Raw genomic sequence first — 20,132 nt, forward strand, 5'->3', positions numbered from 1 at the left:
TAAAGTATCAAATGGACTATTAAAGATATCATATTATTAATGATCATGATCTAATTGAATAGTGTAAAATACACTTTACAATGACAAATAAGGATAACACATCATCACAAGTGGATTGATTCATATCATTTAGAGTGTTGTAGGAGGTATTAGATATAGATCTAGCATATGTTAAATTCGAAAAGGATTGAATCAAGGTTCTATATGTCCTAAATTGATGCAGGGATAGAGGGGAATTGGAAGGGGTAAGAGAGAATAAACTTAATTTAAACTTACCAACACTTCCCTACTCAAAGTTAGCATGGAAGCTATACACAAAATTTGATAAACCATGGAGAACACAATGCTAGATGTAGCATATTCATAGGTGTAATTATTTAACTTCACATATAAGGAAATCACAACATGCCCAACTGTGTGGCCTTCTGGGTTGTGCCATATACAAATAAAATGATGAAACCAAAGTCCAAGCTCACATATCTCTCTTCTACTCTCTAAGAATGCTACTTTCCTACATCTAAAGAAGCTTCTTATATAGCTACCTAAGCCACAAGTTAGCTAGTCAAGAATTTAATTACAATATAGGTCCTATCTAGGAAGAGTAAACCAAAACCCAAGAAAAGGATAATATAAAATCATGCACACTTAAAAGTAGGTCCACACATGTGTTAGGAGTCAACCTCTAACCACGCAAGACACTACATAAGCATAAGAAACTATGCCAATCAAAACAATATGCTTCATTGGATAGAAATAGAAAGAAATAGGGACCACAAAGAATGAAACAAAACTTGAGAAATATGGAACATTATAGCTTGTGTACTTGGGACAATGATCTAGAGTAGGTCCTCAACATGATATCAAGTGCACACAACAAGAAATAATTGATACTTCGCTAATAACAGACTAGTACAAAAAACATGAAATATTTTTGGTTGATGCAAGATTTCTCAAAGACTCAAGATGCTCCTACATAAGATGCCTAGGGTTAATAAATAATTAATGTCCACATTAGGAATTTTTGATATTCTGACCTAAATCATAAAGTTCTGACTCATCTTTTATAATCCATGAACTATCTTTGATTGGTTTATCTTCCTATTAAACTAGGTATTCTGTGTAGTATTTTCCTTCGATGCTTCTAATTACACTATTATTCAAAATCCTTTCAATGTTATCTATCTTCTTCTTAGGAAAATCCAAGTTATTTTTTAGTTAATCATCTAAATTGAAATACTCAAAGTTATCTTCAATGTTGAATATAGGTGAAATATCCATGTCTTCTGGTAAATCAACATCAAAAGCATTTCCACTGTCAAACTTCCTTAGAATCTTATAAGGACCAAACTTTTTTCATTTTCAGCTTACTATAAGTACCAACTTGAAATTTTTTCTTCTTCAAATGAATCCTAACCTCATCAGCAACTTCAAAAGATTTATGTCTCTTCCTTTTATCTACCCTCTATTTTTATTCCAAATTACTGTCCTCCAAATTCATTTTCACTTCCTCATGTAATGTCTTCATGAAATTTTCAAATTCCTCAACTTTAGCACTGCTTTTTGTCTCAAGGTTCAAATCCCTTAATTTAGTAGTTCCCTTAGGATTCATTATAGTAACAAACTCAAAAGGTGTCTTCTTAGTACTGCTATTCACAAAATTATTACATGAAAACTCTACTTGTGCTAGAATTATTATATGAAAACTCTATTTATGCCAAATTCAAACTAGTTCCTTTTTTTGTTTGATAAATTATACAACTTCTCCCCATCTTCTACACATATCTATAAATCTATATCCAAAAATATTTATCCAAAATCAACTTTATTGTCTTATACTTCCCAGAATGTCCTACAAATACACCACTATGCTTCTCCTTCATGATGTATTCTCTCATAGATTCTTTAGGTATACATAATTGAGTTCCCTTAAACAATATATCTTCCTAAATAATATCATCAATCCACTTATCTCTCACCATTTGATCTTTGCAAAATTTCCAAGGTTCTACAAAATTAGGACCAGTTTCATACAAATACTTCAAACCATTAAAATCAAGTACCTCAACTCTCATTTCTGTCAGCACATTCCTCCTTATTCTCAAAGAATTAGAAACCTTGTTTAATCGTCCACTCTTATGCTTTAATGAAAAATAAGAGTTATAAAAAAACTCAACCCACTTCATGTATCTCTAATTCAACTTATTCAAACTTCTGAAATACTGCAAAGCTTTATGGTCGGTATACAACACAAAATCTTAAGGCATCAAATAATGCTTCCATTTCTTCAAATCTTGAACAATAGCATAGAAATCTTAATCATAAACTAAATATTATTTCTTAATATCATTCAATTTATCACTAAAGAAAGATATAGGTATTCCTTCTTGACTCAAAAAATCGCTAATGGCACTTCCACTAGCATCACATTCAACTTGAAAAACTTTATTGAAATTAGGAAAAGCAAGTGTAAACAATTCTATAGTCTATTGTTTCAATTTTTCAAAACTCTTTTTTGCTCCATGTGTCCATTTGAAATCCATTTTATCTCCTCTCACAATATCAATCATAGCATTACAGATAGAACTGAAAGTTTTGATAAACTTTCTATAAAAACTTGCTAATCCATACAATGATTTTTACCTCTCCAACATTCTTAGGTGTAAGCTAATCAAGAATAAATTTTACTTTTTCATGATCTATCTTCAAACCATTAACTAAAATGACAAAACCAAGATACACAATTTATTCTTTCATAAATGAGCATTTCTTCAAATTGATCAGCAATTCTTCCTCCTTCAATTTCTACAATACTTGTCTAATATGCTCAAGATGTTATTCTTTAGTTTTATTGAATATCAAAATTTCATCAATATATATGATTGCAAACATACCCAAGAAATTTTTTAGAACTTAATTCATCAGTCTCATAATTATACTTGGTGCATTAATTAAACCAAAAGGCATAACCAACCACTCATACAAATCTTCATTAGTCTTAAAATAATTTTTCCATTCATCTCCTTCTCTAATTTTGATCTGATGATATCCACTTTTCAAATCAATCTTTGTAAAATACTTCACTTCACTTAAATTTTCCATTATGTCATCCATCCTAGGAAAATGAAATCTATATTTCACTATCATCTTGTTTATAGTTCTAGAATCTATGCATATTCTCCTTTCCCCATTCTTTTTAGATGTTAACAAAGAAAGTATTACACAAGGACTTAAACTCTCTCTAATCAAACCTTTATCAAGCAAATCTTGTACTTGTATGTTTAATTCAGCCTTTTCATCAAGCATTAATCTATGTGGTGTTTTATTAGAAAACTAGCTCCAAATATCAAATCCATACAATGAATTATGCTTCTCACAAATGGTACACCACAAGGTACATTATCAAAAATAATGTCTTGAAACTTTTCCAAAAAATACCCAATCTTAGGATAATGTTATAACTCCTCTTGTTTCTCGGTCTTTTAAGGAATCAAAGTAAAGAAACCATTTTTTCTTTCACCTCTTTAGCAAATTGATTACCTTCAACCAATCATATTCTGGTTGTGGTACAATGATTCTCATCAAGATTTTCTACTAGATGCATCAATATTTCTTTCTTTACATGCACCCAAATAGTATACTTATTTAATCTACCATCATGCAAAAAAATTCTATCATACTTCCAAGGTCTACCCAAAAGAATATGACAACAATCCATAGGCATAATATCACACAAGAATTCATCATGATAATTCCAAGTTTTGCATTTAACAAGGCACTATTTACTTACAAATAATTTATGATCCTTCTAGACCCAAGAAATCTTAAGATGTTTCAATCTCTACAATTCTAATTTGCTAACTAATTCCTTAGATGCCAAATTATCAAAACTTCCACTATCAATGATTACCTTGAAACATTTTCACATGATCCTACATCTAGTTTTGAACAAACACCTTCTCAAAATAGGTTCTCTGTCAACTTCTTCATTCCACAAGATCCTTATCAACATCAAGTTCTCTCTATTTTCAGGTTCATTACATGTTTCAACAACTTCTTTACAAGCCAAGGTGCTTTTTCTATTACCTCAAATCTTCTTTCCAAACTTAGTACATTCAAAAGCTTTATGTCCTTCTTCACCACATTTATAGCAAGTACCTTGAAACCAAGATCTTTCTTCTCTTTTCCACTATTATTATTCCTAGAGTAATCAATATGCTATCTCTAGTGTAATTACCTCTTTTACTAGTGGGTTATTCCTTCCATTATGATTTTCCTTTATCTTGCATTGTACTATCAGATTTTCTACTTTCTCCATATATCTAGCCACTTTCTCAACTTTATCATCCACATGTCTGAATCTAATATCAACCTTATGGAATTCCTTAGTATAATCTTTCACACTTATGTCTTTTAGCATGATGTTTTGCATCTTTCTCAAAAAATTAGCTTGGTAATCTGTAGGGAGAATTTTTTTCCTTCATCTTTCCAATCATCTTTTCCCATGTTTTGATATTTTCTTTTCCCCTTTTCTATGTCTCAATTTGTAAATTATCCCACCAAAGTAAAGTATGGCCCTTCAACTTTGTGACTCCTATCTTGAATTTCTTGTTATCAAGAGTGATTTCATACTCAATTATTTATCCATCTCAATGATCCATTCCAATACTACATTAGTCTCAAGTCCTCCAATATAGAAAGCAAATTTAATAGTAGCTATAGATTTATCCCTAGACAAAACTCTCAAAATTCATTCTTCATCTTATTCAACCTTAGGTTCATGTTTAGGATTAGGTGTTGCTTCTTCATCATTACTAAAATCCTCAAGATGTATATCTCTTCTCTAGGCTATCTCAACAGCTTCAAGCCTCACTGAAATCTACCTCAACATATCCATTATAGAATTATTAGCATTTCTCTACCTAAAACCATTTTGACAAAAGTTCCTACAAGATCATAACCTTATGCAAGTTATAGGTTAGATTTTAGATCTGTCACCCTATAACCAATTCAATAAGGTTCTCCATGATTCCAAATTCACAAGGAAAGAAAACATATCTCTAATACCACATGATGCAAGGAGAGAGAGGAATTGGAAGGGGTAAGATAGAAAAAACTCAACTTAAACCTACTGACATTTCCCTTCTCAGAGTTACTCACAAAAGCTATACACAAAATTAGATAAACCATAGAGAACACAAGGCTATATGTAGTATAATCATAGGTGCAATTATTTAACTTCACATATAAGGAAATCATAACCTGTCTAGTTGTGGGGCCTTCTGGGTTGTGACCATATACAAGTGAAATTATGAAATAAAATTCTAAGCTCACATATCTCTCTCATACTCTTTAAGAATGCTACTTTCCTGCATCCAATCAAGCTTCTTATATAGCCAATTAAGCCACAAGTCAACTAGTCAAGCATTTAATTACAATATAAGCCCATTCTTGGAAGAGTAAACCAAAACCCAAAAAAAGGACAACATAAAATTATGCCCACTTAAAGGTAGGTCCATATGCATGTTAGGAGTTGGCTCCTAACCATGCAAGACACTACATAAGAATAAGAAATTATGCCAATCAAAACAATATGGTTCACTAGATGAAAATAGTGAGAAATAGGGACCACAAAGAATAGCACAAAACTCAAGAAATATGGAACATTAGAACTTGTGCACTTAGGACAAGGATCTAGGATAGGTTCTCAATATGATATCAATTGCACACAACAAGAAACCATGAGTAGCAATGGCTACTTTGCAAAAAAAAAACTAGTACAAAAAACAAGAAATATTTTTCCTTGATGCAAGACTACTCAAAGACCCAAGATGCCCCTATATTGTAAATAAATTAATTTGGACTTCTATAAATTATATTTTTTTAGCTCAAGATTTTTTTACATGTGTCTTGAAGATGTCGATAAAAGATTAATGATTGGATGCAAGAAGGTAGCCAATACATTTAATTATGAGTACATATAGTAATGTGTGGTTAGGGGTTAGAGAGAGATTAGGGGTTAGTGAGAGATACTAGTTAGGGGTTAGTAAGAGGGAGGGAGGGCGGAGGGAGAGAGAGGAGTTAGGGGCTATTGAAAGATATAGGGTACCCTTAGAGGTTAGATATAGGGGTTAGAGCTTGGTAGTTAGATAGAAAGAGAGAGGGGTAGATAGTGAGAGGTTAGGAGTTAGGAGTTACTGAGAGAAGGGAGAGGGACTAGGGGTTTGAGAGAGAGGGAGGATAGGGGTTAAGGGTTACAAAGAGAGAGGGGTTAGGGGTTAATAGATAGAGAGAGGGGAGATAGGGGCTAGGGTTGTGTGTGTGTGTGTGTGTGTGTGTGTGTGTGTGTGTGTGTGTGTGTGTGTGTGTGTGTGTGTGTGTGTGTGTGTGTGTGTGTGTGTGTGTGTGTGTGTGTGTGTGAGAGAGAGAGAGAGAGAGACACACACACACAGGATAGGGATAAGTGGTTAAAGAGAGAGAGATATTAGGGGTTAGTGATAAAGGTTAAATTAGGACATGCATTTATTCCAATTAATTAAATTAGGATAGAGAGAGAGGGGTTAGGGGTTTGAGAGGAAGGATGTGACAGGGAGAGAGAGAGGGGGGGTGTTAGGGGATAGGTTAAATTAGGATATATGGATCTATTCTAATTGATTAAATTAGGACAGAGAGGGGGGTTAGAAAGAGAGAGAATAAGGGTTAGGATTTAGATAGATAAGGAATAGGGGTAAGGGGTTTTAGAGAGAACTTGATATAGGGGAGATATGATTCAAATATTAAAGAAAAAGAGGGATAGGGAGAGATAGAGGGAGATGTTAGGGGTTAGAGATGAAGGTGAAATTAGGACATATCCATCTATTCTAATTAATTAAATTAGGAAAGATAGAGAGGGGTTAGGGCTTAAGTTAGGAGTTGTAGATAGAGAAGGGTTAGGGGTTAGGGGTAGGGTAATCTAGGAGTATATTGGGTTTTCTTGGTGGCTACTTTGGAGTTCATGGGAGGAGGCTCGGTATTTTCTTTGGAGGGTGCTTGGATTGATACTCGATTGAAGAAGAGGTGCTTGGTAGAGGTTACCTAGTCATCTCTTGGTAGTTCTTGGTTAAGAACTTGGTGGATGAATAGACTTGGTGATCCTAGAGGTGCTTGATTGTTAAAGGAGCTCAGCATAACTTGGGGCACTTGATTGTCAAAGGCACTCAATGAGGCTTGTGGGAACTTGACACACACTAGGAGCCTGGTGAAGTTTGGTTATAGTGTTTCCCAAGTTTCTTGGTCTTTGAAGGAGTTTGGTTGTTGGAGAAACTCAGTCTATGAAGGTGTTGCTTGGCATATTTTGTGGGAGCTCAGTTATGCTTGGTGAAATGTTGACACTCAGAGGTTGTTTCTGATACTCATTTTTTATGTTGCCCAAGTTGTTTGTGTGATCCAACCTTAAGAATTTAATTTGGGTTGTAGGTACTTAATATGTATTTCAGCCAACTTGTGGCTTGCATGGGCATTTAATGTAAGGATTTATTTTAATTTGTATTGGGTTAGGCTGACTTGTGGCTTAGTCAGGTATAAGTAAGGGGGTCTTGTGGAGTCTTAGGGAATTCATTTGGTGGACTGATTTGTGATGGAGTGTGGGATCTAGCATGGAGAATATGGAGTACCTAAGTGAGCAAGGTTTTCCTAAGTGTGTGGATACAGCATCAAGTGTAAGGCAGTTTACACCTAGATCTTGGGTAAAGTTTGAGAAGGGCTAGGACATCTCCTTTGGGGATTTTCTTGCCTTACACTATAACATATGGTATCAAAGCACAATTGTTCCTAAGTGTGTAGATTGATCACTAAAGCTGAGATAGTTTGCACTATAACCTTGGGTTGGGAGAAGTTGATCTAATAAGATCTTGATCTCGTGGTGGATTGTTCTTTCTGGAGTCCTAGATATATTGGTTGCGAGGTGGAAGATTGTGGTTCTAACTTGCAATTGTAGAGGACTTGCAGATGGATTGATGGTTGCAAAAGAGAAGGTTGATCTTTTTAGGGCATGATCATAGAGAGTTTGTGTGATTTATGTTGCAGATCTGTGTTCCTAGACTTGTGATTTGTTGTCGATTGTTCATGCAAGGTGGTAGGTTGTAATCAACTTGCAAAAAGTTTAAGTATATCAAATAGGGCATGGGAAGGATTTGTTCCAAAATATTTAGAAAGATCTTGGAAGATGTCTCTGAGAAGATTGGACCCTGGGATGATTGCAAATCTCTGTGAGAAGAGGTTTTCTAAGATGTCTACTTAGTTCAAAGCTAGCTTGGTTGATTGAGTTAAGGACGGGATGGTTGAATTTTGTAGATGTTTATGGAGTTGGAGTCTACCAATATAGAAGAGAGTTGTCTTATTGATTAAAAGACTTGTCTATGAGAGAAGATCGCATAACAAGGTTACAAAGGAGGTAACAAAGGTATGTGATGTTGGTTTTGATCAACTTGTGGAGTCTAATGTGAAACCTGTAGAACAATTGGTGGTTGTTTTTGAAATACCTAAGCATACCGGGGATATTCCTAATCTTGTTGATATTGAGGTTGAAATTGGTTTTCATGATCAGTTGGTTGTATCTAACATGGAAATTGCAAAGCATCTTGTTGTGAGCAATTAGACTACTAGTCTTGGGAGTTTAGCATGTTGATGGAGATCTACACACTGTTGTTGATGTGGAGTTTTTCTTTCTGGTGTAGATTCAATAGTTGCCGATGTGGATGGGGATTTTTTAATGAAGCATTATGTTTAGTTTCTTCCTGGGAGTGACCATGTTGACTGGATGGTTGAGATTTTGGTGTTTGATAGAATGATACAGATGTGGGTGATGTGCAAATTGGTTTTCTTGTCCCAGTTGGAGTGGAAGCCTTTAGTGAAGTTGAATATGGTTGTTGATCTTTCTTTAGACATCAAATTATGGGACACACTTTTCTATTTACCTGGGGAGTCTAATGCAGAAGCATCTTGGGTTTCCTTGATAGCTACTTTGGAGTTCATGGGAGGAGGCTCGTTAGTTTCTTTGGACGGTTCTTGGACTGATACTTGATTGAAGAAGAGGTGCTTAGTAGAGGTTATTCAATCATCTCTTAGAAGTTTTTGTTAAGAACTTGGTGAATGAATGGGCTTGGTAGTCCTAGAGGTGCTCAGCATAGCTTGGGGCACTCAGTTCTTGAAGGTACTCAATGAGGCTTATGGGAAATTGACACACACTAGAAGCTTGGTAAAGCTTGGCTACAATGTTGCTTGAGTTGCTCGATCTTTGAATGAGTTTTATTGCTAGAGGAACAATGTATTTCTTAGCATATACTATGGGAGCTCAGTTATGCTTGCTGAAATGTGGTACACAGAGGTTGTTTATGACACTCATTTTTTTTGTTTCCTAATTTGTATGTGTAAGCCAACCTTGAGCATTTAATTTAGATTATAGGTATTTAATATGTGTTGCAGTTGACTTGTGGCTTGGATGGGCATTTAATGTAAAGGTTTAATTTAATTTGTATTGGGATAGGCCAACTTGAGTCTTAGTTAGGTATAAGTAAGGGGGTCTTGTGGAGTCATAGAGAATTCATGAAGTGGAGTGAATCATGATGGAGTGTGAGATCCAACATGAGGAATATGGAGCAGTCAATTGAGTGAATTTTTCCTGAGTGTGTGGACAAAGCACCAAATATGAGGTAGTTTACACATGGATCTTGGATCAAGTTTGAGAAGGACTAGTAGCTAAGGCTTGGGAAACAAGGAGATTTCTTGGTGGGCTTTCAAGAATAAGTTTAGATCTTCCTTGGAGGTTTCTACTAGAGTGTGGATCTGGACTAGCTAGTATTGGGGTTAAATCTTGAGCGATCTTACAAAATTGTTATTGTAATTGCTATTATATTTAGTTATAACCAGGAAGGCCTTACAACCTAGCACACTGCATGTAAAAAAATATTTTATGAATAAAGAGTTGCATTTGGTATCAGATTATGTATCTTGTGTTGTGTTTCCACTCTGTGGTTATTTTCCAGGGGCTAGGACATCTCCTTTGGGGATTCTCCTACCTTTCACTATGTCATTAGGAGTTAGAGATAGAGAGAGAGGGGTTAGGGGTTTGAGAGAAAAGACTTGAGAGAGAGAGGGGGGTCAGGGGTTAGTGAGAGAGGGTGGTTAGGGGTTAGTGAGAGAGAGAGAGAGAGAGGGTGTAATACCCCCTTTCTGATCTTTTAATATTTGCTAGATTATTTCATAAAAAATTGATGATTCCCTCTCCTTTCTGTTAGTATTCATTTATATCATTTACTGTGGGAACGTATGTGTCCCTTCAAATTAGTTTTAATATATTTATTATTGATTAATATTATTTATTACTATTATTATTAATACTAATACTTAAATATTAAAATATTCTTATATATGTGTGAATCATATCATATATGTTTCATTTCTACATTTCAATATTAGTATTATATTGTAATATTATATTATATGATAATGATTTGTATGTTTTTATTTATTTTATTTTTTTTTGGTTATATAAGTCTTTTTCTTTCTTGAATATTGTATTCGGTATTGTGATATATTAAATTTATGATCATATATAATAGTTATATATACAATCATCATACATTATTATTAATTGATAATATATTATTATTATTTTATTTAACATTATTATGTTTATCTAATTAATTATTATTATGCTAGAATATATTATTTTTATCTATATTATAATTATGTTATTTCACTATCATGGTTAGGGGACATGACAATGTCAAACCAAACTTGTCCAAAAAAAATGTGTATTTACAAAATATTACTCAAAGTATTGTGCTAATTAGTCTGAATGGATTCAATAGAATAATCTCTAGCTCCAATTTTATAGCAAGATCCACCAGTCTATTAATAAATGATAAATTTGGATCAACGTGGACTAATTCCTTTGCATTCTTCAAATAAAAATGCATAACCTCCAGGTGAGATGTCATCATGGCTTGTATTGAGATCAACTTTACTCTCATTATGATATATTCAAAAGTTAGTTTTGTAAGCCTTGTCTATTGAAAATTGATCTTGGATAAATGTGCAGCACTTGAACTTGCATATGGTGTCAATGTATTTTCACTATATTGCAATTCAGCTTCTAGTTGATCCATTGTCTCTCTAATATCCTTTGTATAGATGGATCTATCACACAATTTTCTAAACATAATATTTGTATTATTTGAAACTTGTTCCAAATTTGTCACAAGTTTAGGTAACTCAACCTATCTTACAGCAATTTTAGCTACAACCTTTTCCATTACTTTCTTTTCAAATTTCTTCTAAGACCATTGCATCAGTTTTTCATTAGCATCTATATCAGGGTCATTTGTTTTCTCTATAATTTTAATTGATTACTCAACAATAGGAGCATTCTTATCCAAATTATCAATGACAAAATAATCAGCAAATATATCTTTTATATCATATAACACCTATTTATGTGCTTGCTTTTGTTGGTGCTCTCTCCTCAACTCAGCTTATTTTGCCTTGCATACAAACAATTGACTCAAAATATTCATTTGTTCTTTAGTCAATGTGGACTTGTCCCAATCTGGTATGACAATATCTTCATTAAGCATAATAGGCTTAGTTTGAAATGAACTAGAAGACTCGACTTTCTTCTTTTTAGTCCTTTTACTTGGAGTGTTGAAGTTTGGCACAAATACTTACTCAATTTGTGTTGGGAGCTCTAGACTTGGCCTTTGTATATTTTCTTATGTGCCCTTCGCACTTTGCTTCTACTCCTCCATCACTATAAGTTCACCAATGGAACTCTTTTTCATTGTCTCCTTTTCTCCCTTATTCAGAGGTCCTTAGACATTTGGCCTTTCACTACCAATAGTATATTTCTCTACTTGATCTTTTTGACTCTCTTGATCCTTTGTATCTTTCTCCTCATGTGTCGACTTAGTCTGTTGGTTAGCAACATCAACATCACCTTTTTCTTCATCTAACATTTGAACATTAGTTTCAATAGTAAATTTAGATGTATCAATTAGACTTACTATTACCTATTAATATTATTTTTTATCACCAATCTTTGGATACTCCTTGATCTATACAATCACTAGATTGGTGTCCATCAATTCATCTTTAATAGATTTAGGAGCTTGCTCCTTCTTCTCTAGCTTAGGGAAAACATAGTCTTATGGTTCATGATCTGTTGTAGTCACATCAGGCAATATATTATCTAGAGTCTCATCCTTAATAGTGAGTACCATAGTCTACTTCACACCCTAATGTTCCATCTTATGACTAGTCTCAATTCATTTCTTGACATCATCATAAATATCTTCTTTATTATCCAACTCAACTCCTCCTACATCCTTCTCTTCCGTATCTTTTTGCTCTTCATCTGCACACATCAATCCAAAGACTTTCTTCCCTACTATTTTTCTTTCTTGCACAACCTCTTCAATTCTATTTCTCAAAATTTTGTATGCCTTTCTCTTTGGCACAAACTTCTTTGCATAGTCTTTCATGGCTATTGACATGTGATCACCACTATAGATTACCAAAGGTAAAGGAGATCTCAGTAGTAATGAAGGTGATGACAAAGAAGAACATGAAAGAAAGGGTAAAAAAGTTGTTGTTGTTGAGCATAAGACACCCAAAGGGAAATGATTTTTTGTAGTTGAACCTAAAGTGAAGAATTTTTTTGAAAAAACTGGCAACTCATCCAGTCTCTAAGCTTACCTTCTAAGTCTTAGATCATCTTCTTTCTTTTCCTGTCCATCTTAGGGACCTTGGTTTTCATCATCATCTTGAGTTTTTTAGTCTCGTACGTGCCAAATGGCTCAGCATTCTTACCAATCTCCTCATTTGACAAAGATGTAATGGTGGCTAATACTTCATCAGCATTTCTTCATAATGCATAGGTCTTAGCCATGCCACCCTAGGTATAATAGCCTATACATATGCAAAATCTATATCAACAAGAAAATATATGTAATCATAGTATTGATCAATGACTAATTTAAGTATTCTAAACATGTTCTTCATCTTCCTTTTCAAGTCCTCATAGTATCTACCCATTATGGTTTCAAAGTTCTCACCTATCTTAATAATGAATTCATTTATTTGATTAGTCACTAGCTTGGACTTATCCTAAACAACATCTCCAACAATAGGAAATGAATTTTGGACATAGAAAAATATGCATACGATAAGAGAACCAAACTTACAAGATGTATTATTTCCTTTCCTAATTTCTCCAAGGTTCTCTACAAGTTGTATAAATTGCAACTCAGCCAGACCATAGCTGTGTTCCTTCTTAACCAATTTATAGCCCATGTCAATAGCTACACATGCCACATTGTTTAGTCGACTCAACTGATTAAACTTATGAGAAATCACCCCAACTGTAAACTCAGTCATGGGATCCTTGATAGTGTTAATTGACCTACCTCAACCATTCCACTTTGCACTTGTGAGGTTTTCAATCACATCCCTTTATTGAAAATGCACATTCTTCACTCAATCCAACATAGAGTAACCAATCACATGATGAATAATGGATTTTGTGATTTTGACTTATCCATTTTCCAACCATTGTTTCATGTCATGTATCCTACTCAATATGTTCTTTATCCATTCAACTTTAAATACTTTTGGAAATACTAGGGCATTAGTTAACCCATTCTTGACCACAACCTTATTCTCGTCTTTCAATATCCTAGTTTCACACAACTTGTCATAGGTATTCCTCAACTCAAAATCACCTATCTCTCCAATCTTACACATATAACATGATCTAATATTGTGAACTATAATAACTCTAGGTGGAATCATAGATAATGCTCTTGATCAATATCATTTCAATGCAATATCAGGATATGCCCTAAAATTTGGTGGAGCGCATGCATCATTATGAACCATTTGTGCAGTATTACCCCTCAATGCCTCCTCCTTCTCACTTGTTGATGCAGATGATGTCATTCTTACAATCTAGGGTTTTAAAATAAATAACTTCACAACTTTGTAACTCACCTCAACTAACTTTGCACAACTTACTTTCTAAGTTGACACTATTCACTTGAATCTCTTTGCAACTTTGTACAAATTGCTCTATGAATTGCCTTAATTCTTTACTTTGTAAACTTGAAAACCTAGTGAGTCAAAATAAACTTCAAAAATTAACTATATATCTTTAACTAATCAAATTTAGTCGCCATTAAATGCTATGTATGTTTATTAGGTGTACACTAGGTGCATTACAACTATCACAACTTAACAAAACATGGCACACACACAACCTTCAACTTTTCTTAGTCAGTATCAAAACTACCACTCGGTCTCTAACAAATTTTCAACTTAGTATCACAATTCAACTTTGATTTAACCTATTAACATATGTCCTTACGCATCTTTAATCATGTTGATTTGGACTTACATGCATGTAGTATTAGCAACTAATGTATGATATAGGAATTTGAAACATAGCTCCATACATACCTTACTATTTAGTTTGAGGTGGGGGAATCACCTAATCCATTGGATTTGATGATCACAATCTCCATTTGTATTATTGCCTTCATCTAACTTATTTTTCCATGTTTAATTTAGTTCACTCCTTACTTCTCTAGTATTGACCTTTTCCTATCCATTGTTTACCTCAACATTTGGTACTGATGCTCAGTCACACAATCCTTTCTTAGATGTCTAACCTTCTGAAAATTAAAACATACTTGTCCAAAATTCCTCCAATTACCAAATCTTCCTCTAAGATGAATCATAGCACAATTTGTTTCAATGTGTCCATAATTTCCACAACATTAACAATTTACATAAGTATTGTAATCCCAATTTATGGTATTACCTTTCTTAGGTGTTTTTCATTGACCTTTAGTTATCCAATTGTTCTTTACCTTATTTTTGCAATATTTTGACTTATGACCATACTTTTGACATGTATAAATGTAGCCTTCAAATCTAGAAGTAGTTGATGTCTTATTGACCTTTTATCTACACTCATGTGCTTGATGACCTTTTTTGTTGTAAGGGAAACAATAACCATTGAATTTATGTTTAGGGTTTCACTCATCAATTTTGCTCCTACAAATGCTTTTTGTATGGTCTAGTTCTCCATAGTGATCACATATATACTTCTTGTTTCTTTGGCCTTGTATTTGTATTCCTCTGTTCAACTTGCTTTAATGTTTCTCGTGCTTGGCTCTTAATAGGAACTTAGCATAGCATAGTTTAAAGTGTCATGAGGTATCCTTGGTGCATTCATCTATTCATTCAAAAATTTCATATCCTCTTTAGGTTTGTTCAACCTCTCAACAAATTTTTTTTTAGCTTTTAACTCATTTGTCAGTCTATCATTTTAAGATTTTAGATTTTTAATCTTCGACTCCTTTCTTTCAATCTCATTGTATGCACTTAGAAATTGATTGAGCATATCAAAATAACCATGTGTTATATTTTTTACTTCTTTGATTCTTTCATCAAGTCCTATAACTAACTATCTATTATCTTTATTGACTATTACCTTGTCATCGTCAACCTTTTCTTTGTCTTCCTCAACCTTTTCCTTTGTTTTAGTCACTTCATATAGCCTTCCTACTTGAATTTCATGTTCCCTTTTCAATTATCTAACTTCCTCAATCAAGGTGTTGTTCATCTCCAATAGATCTTCTATTGATGCATCAGATTCACTAGAATTTCCTTCATCAAATAGTTCTTCAATAGTCTCTTCTTGGTATTGGGTGTCATTTTGTTGTATGATTATCTCCTTCCTTCTCTTCAAGTATTACCTTAATATTTTCTTTACAGATTTAACTTGTTCATGTGCAAGTTGAACATCAATCTTCACATTCTCAATGATCTTTCCTAGTTTGTAGGCTTCCATCTTCAATATCTGTTACTCCAAATTGGTTTGACTTCTACAAAGAGTACACTACTCTGGTATAGGAGCACCTAGGCTAACTCCTAGTCCTAGTTCCAAATTATTATTTTTGGCTTGTACTAAATTTAGCCAAGTTAGTTGGGTGTTTTTGGACCTTATAAGGTCATGAGAGTTTTCTTCTAGATGGATTTGACTAGGCTTAATCCAATCTAGATGTTTTACTTACTTTGGGTTTAAGGTTTTTAGGTAGCAAGATTAGGGCTATGGGTCTTATACCCTAGAAGTTTGGGGAAAGTTTGGTTTTGAGGTTAATTTTTACTCTATGGTGTTTTTATATCTTTTTGCATAAGTTGGAGGTCATATATTGTCATTTGATGCAAAGTTGGGAAAGATGTCAAAAAGATGTAAATTGTTGGAAATATTGTCAATTAGGTAAAAGTGGTCCAAATAATGTGATTTGATGCTCTAAAGGATAAATCATTCTTAGGCATCATAAATGGATCATAGTGAACCAATTTAGGATTTTCCAAGTGATGTATATTAAAATTGCTAGGAGATGCAAAAAGTTGTTAGCAACTTTGAAAAGTTGCATGATAAGATTTTGACAAAATGTTACATTCTTAAGAGAATGAGGTTGATAGTTAGGATAACTATTTGAAACAACTTGAGGAAATTATAAAACCACAAAGGAGACCCATTCTAGGGGTTGGAATTCGTAAGAAGTGGAGTTTGAAAACTAAAGGATGTGATTTGTTGTTCTAGATATAACAGTTTTGTGTTTTTGTTTGAAAGAGTGCTTTAATCGACTGAAGAACTTCTATTTTTGTTTGATCCTTGGATTTCATGTTCTTTCAATATATTTTGGTTTATATTTCAATTTTTGAAGAGTTAATTTGTTCACAGTTAGAAAATCTTTTGTGAATAGATAGTTTGTTGGTCTTATTTGGCAGTTTTGTTAAAAATGGCTCCCCTATGAACCCTCACCATGTAATCATCATGGTCTTGAGGGATATGGAGTTGGTCTCTATATAGTGTATATAGAAAAGGAGGATTATGCACAAACTAGTTTTCCCTTTTTCAAGTGATGCCCTAGGCAAGCTTTCAATGCATGGTTAGGCAATCACAGTGCTTGCAAGTGAGTTTTGATGGATTGACTATGCTAGATAGTTCAATCTGAGAGTTGGAGAAGGAGGAGGGATGTGTGAGGAAGCTATGTGTGGAAGGAGAAGTTTTCAAGACTTTTTTTTTTGGGGCTTTCATTAGACCCTAGGAGATGTTGATACAAAATGCTTGAAACCCTTGCTTTTAGGCTTAAAAATTAACAAAGTGGTGTATAGACATTTTGAGGACCTAAGACCAAAAAATCTTGACGTACTTCCAAAAAAATTTCCATAAGATTATTTTTCCACACTTTTAAGATAAATTTGGAGTTTTAGGCCAAAAACTAACTTTGGAAGCTTAATCCTATTAGGTCTAATTAAGATAGTTTTGTCAAGTTTGAAGGAATCAATAAGGAGACCTATGGATTTTGAGTCCAAAAGGATAGGGGTAGTCTAAAAACTCTCAAGTTTCATCCCTCACTCCAAGTTAAAGGTAGAATGATCATTCTTGGTAGAATTGTGAGTTTTGAGAGCAAGTGGGAATGTCTGTAGGATGGAGCAAGTTGTAAAAACATTGGTGTAACTAGATAGGGAAGATTGGAGGGTAAGATAGAAATCCTCTTGAGGTTATGGTAATAAAAGGGAAACCTATTAGGCTAGAAGAGAATCCTAGGTGAGTCCTTAGTGAAGAAAGGGCTAGAAGCAATCCTATTACATCAAATTGGTATCAAAACCACCAAAGATTTTGGGCTAGCAACATGTATTTGTTTACTGAAGAGTTAGTAGGGTAGATTGACATGGTGACCAATGAAAAACTTGTTAAAGAGATGAAGGAGGAAAATAAGAAGAATAGGCTCCTAGAAGAAACATTATTGGAGGAAGTTGTTGAGACAACCAAGAAGATAGATCAAGAAGGAGAAACTAGTGATAAAGGTAAGGGAAAAGTTGATGAGGAAGACAAAATTCCTGAACCAGACCCTCCATTAACTAGGGAGCCATTCCTAAAAGCCATCAAGGAATGGGGTGGAAATTCCCTAGAAGGAATCCCATTTTTTAGTGGGAAGATGGACCCTAAACTTGTGATGGAGTGGATTGAAGGAATGGAAAACCACTTTGAGTGTGAAGGGGTCACTGAAGCACAAAAGGTCAAGGTAGCCAAATCTAGGCTAAGAGGATCAGCACTAACCTGGTGGAAGTATCTCCAAGAAGAGAGGGAGCAGATGAGAAAGAAACCAATTGTAAATTGGAAAGCCATTGTGACTAAGGTAAAAGAATAATACTTGCCTGAAGATTATGAAATTCAATTGCACAAGAAAAGGAAAAGTTTAAAACAAAAAGATATAGATGTGGCAACATATACTAAAGAATTTTTAGAAGTTGTGTTTGAGATCAAGAACTCAAGAAGAAGATCCTCTTAAGGTGGCTAGGTATCTAGGTGGAATAAAATGTAATATACAAGAAGAAATCAATCTATGGAAACCTACAATAGTCCATAGATGTTTCTAATCTGCACTAAAAGTGGAAGAAAAGAATAAGAAGAAATTTAACACCAACTTTAGAGGTAGAGGTAGAGGTAGAGATGGTAGGAATCAAAGAGGTTATGGTGGTAGAGTTTCAAATTCAAGAAGCCAACCAAAAACTAAGTGGATTGAACAAGAAGGGAATTCAAATAGAGGGAGATTCAATAGAGGAAGAAGCTCTAATAGTAGTGGAAGAGGAAGAAGTAACAAACAAGGTAGAGGATCCTAGTTTGCAACTATGAAGTGTTATAATTGAAACCATATGGGACACCCTACATATAGATGCCCTACGAAAGGTTCTACTTCACAAGGGAGTGTGAAAAGATAAATTATGTGCAAGAAGAGCCAAGAAATAGTGGCAAACCATCTGAAGTGCCCTTAGAATCAGAAGAAGGGGAAAGGCTACTAATAAGAAGGACATTGATTAAGGAACACATAAAGGAAGAACCAAGCCAAAGAAGAGTGCTATTTAGGGTGAAGTGAAAGATGATGGGAAAATTGGGTAAGATCATCATAGACTTAGGTTCCATAGATAATATCATATTAGAGGAGGCAACTAGCAAACTGAATATGAAAATAATTCCACATAGAAATCCCTATAAGGTTACATGGCTCAACAAGGGGCAAAATATTCTTGTAAGTGAATAAGCATGGGTTGAATTCTCAATAGGAGAGTATGAGGACAAGATGTTATGTAAAATTCTACCTATAGATGCATGTCACCTTCTACTAGGAAGGCCATGGCAGTTTGATAGACAAACAATGCATGATGGAACCAAAAATGCGTACTCTTTTAAGAAAGATGTGTGGCATTCAAGATTCAATCCTTAATATAAGAGGGAGAGGTGGAATCTCCAAGTCCTAATTTCCTCATGGTGGGTGAAAAGGATTTCTTGAAGACCTTGGAAGAAGGAGGAGTATGGTTTGCCTTAGTGTTGAAACCTAAACAAGAAGTTGCTAACAAGGCAGGAAAGAAAATAGAGCTACCTAAGGAAGTGCAAGAATTGCTTGAAGAGTACAAGGAAATTTTCAGTGATGGACAACCTATTATACTACCTCCTAAGAGACATAATAGCCATCAAATTGACTTTATTCTAGGAGCTACCCTTCCCAAAAAAGTTGCCTACAAAATGACCCCTCAACAAAATGAGGACATTGCCAAGAAAATCCAAGAACTCTAAGACCAAGGCCTAATTAGGAAAAGTATAAGACCTTGTGTTGTGCCTACTATTTTAGCACCAAAAAAGTGGGGAACTTGGAGACTTTGTACTAATTCAAGAGCCATTAATAGGATCACCATTAGGTATAGGTTCCCAATACCTAGGATTGAAGACCTAATGGATTGTTTAGAGGAAGCAAGGTACTTTAACAAGATAGATCTCAAAAGTGGCTATCACCAAATTATGATAAGGTAAGGGGATGAATTCAAAACAACCTTCAAGACCATAGAAGGTTTTTATGAATGGCTTGTAATGCCATTTGGCTTATCAAATATTCCATCAACTTTTATCAAGCTTATGAATGAGGTATTGAAGGACTACATTGGTAAGTTTGTTGTTGTCTATTTAGATGACATATTAATTTTCAATAAAACTAAAGAGGAGCATATTAAAAATTTGCAAATTATTT

Source organism: Cupressus sempervirens, chromosome 6, assembly GCF_028749045.1.
Source record: "Cupressus sempervirens isolate cs-2001-9-10 chromosome 6, ASM2874904v1, whole genome shotgun sequence".
In the NCBI taxonomy this organism is placed as follows: Eukaryota; Viridiplantae; Streptophyta; class Pinopsida; order Cupressales; family Cupressaceae; genus Cupressus; species Cupressus sempervirens.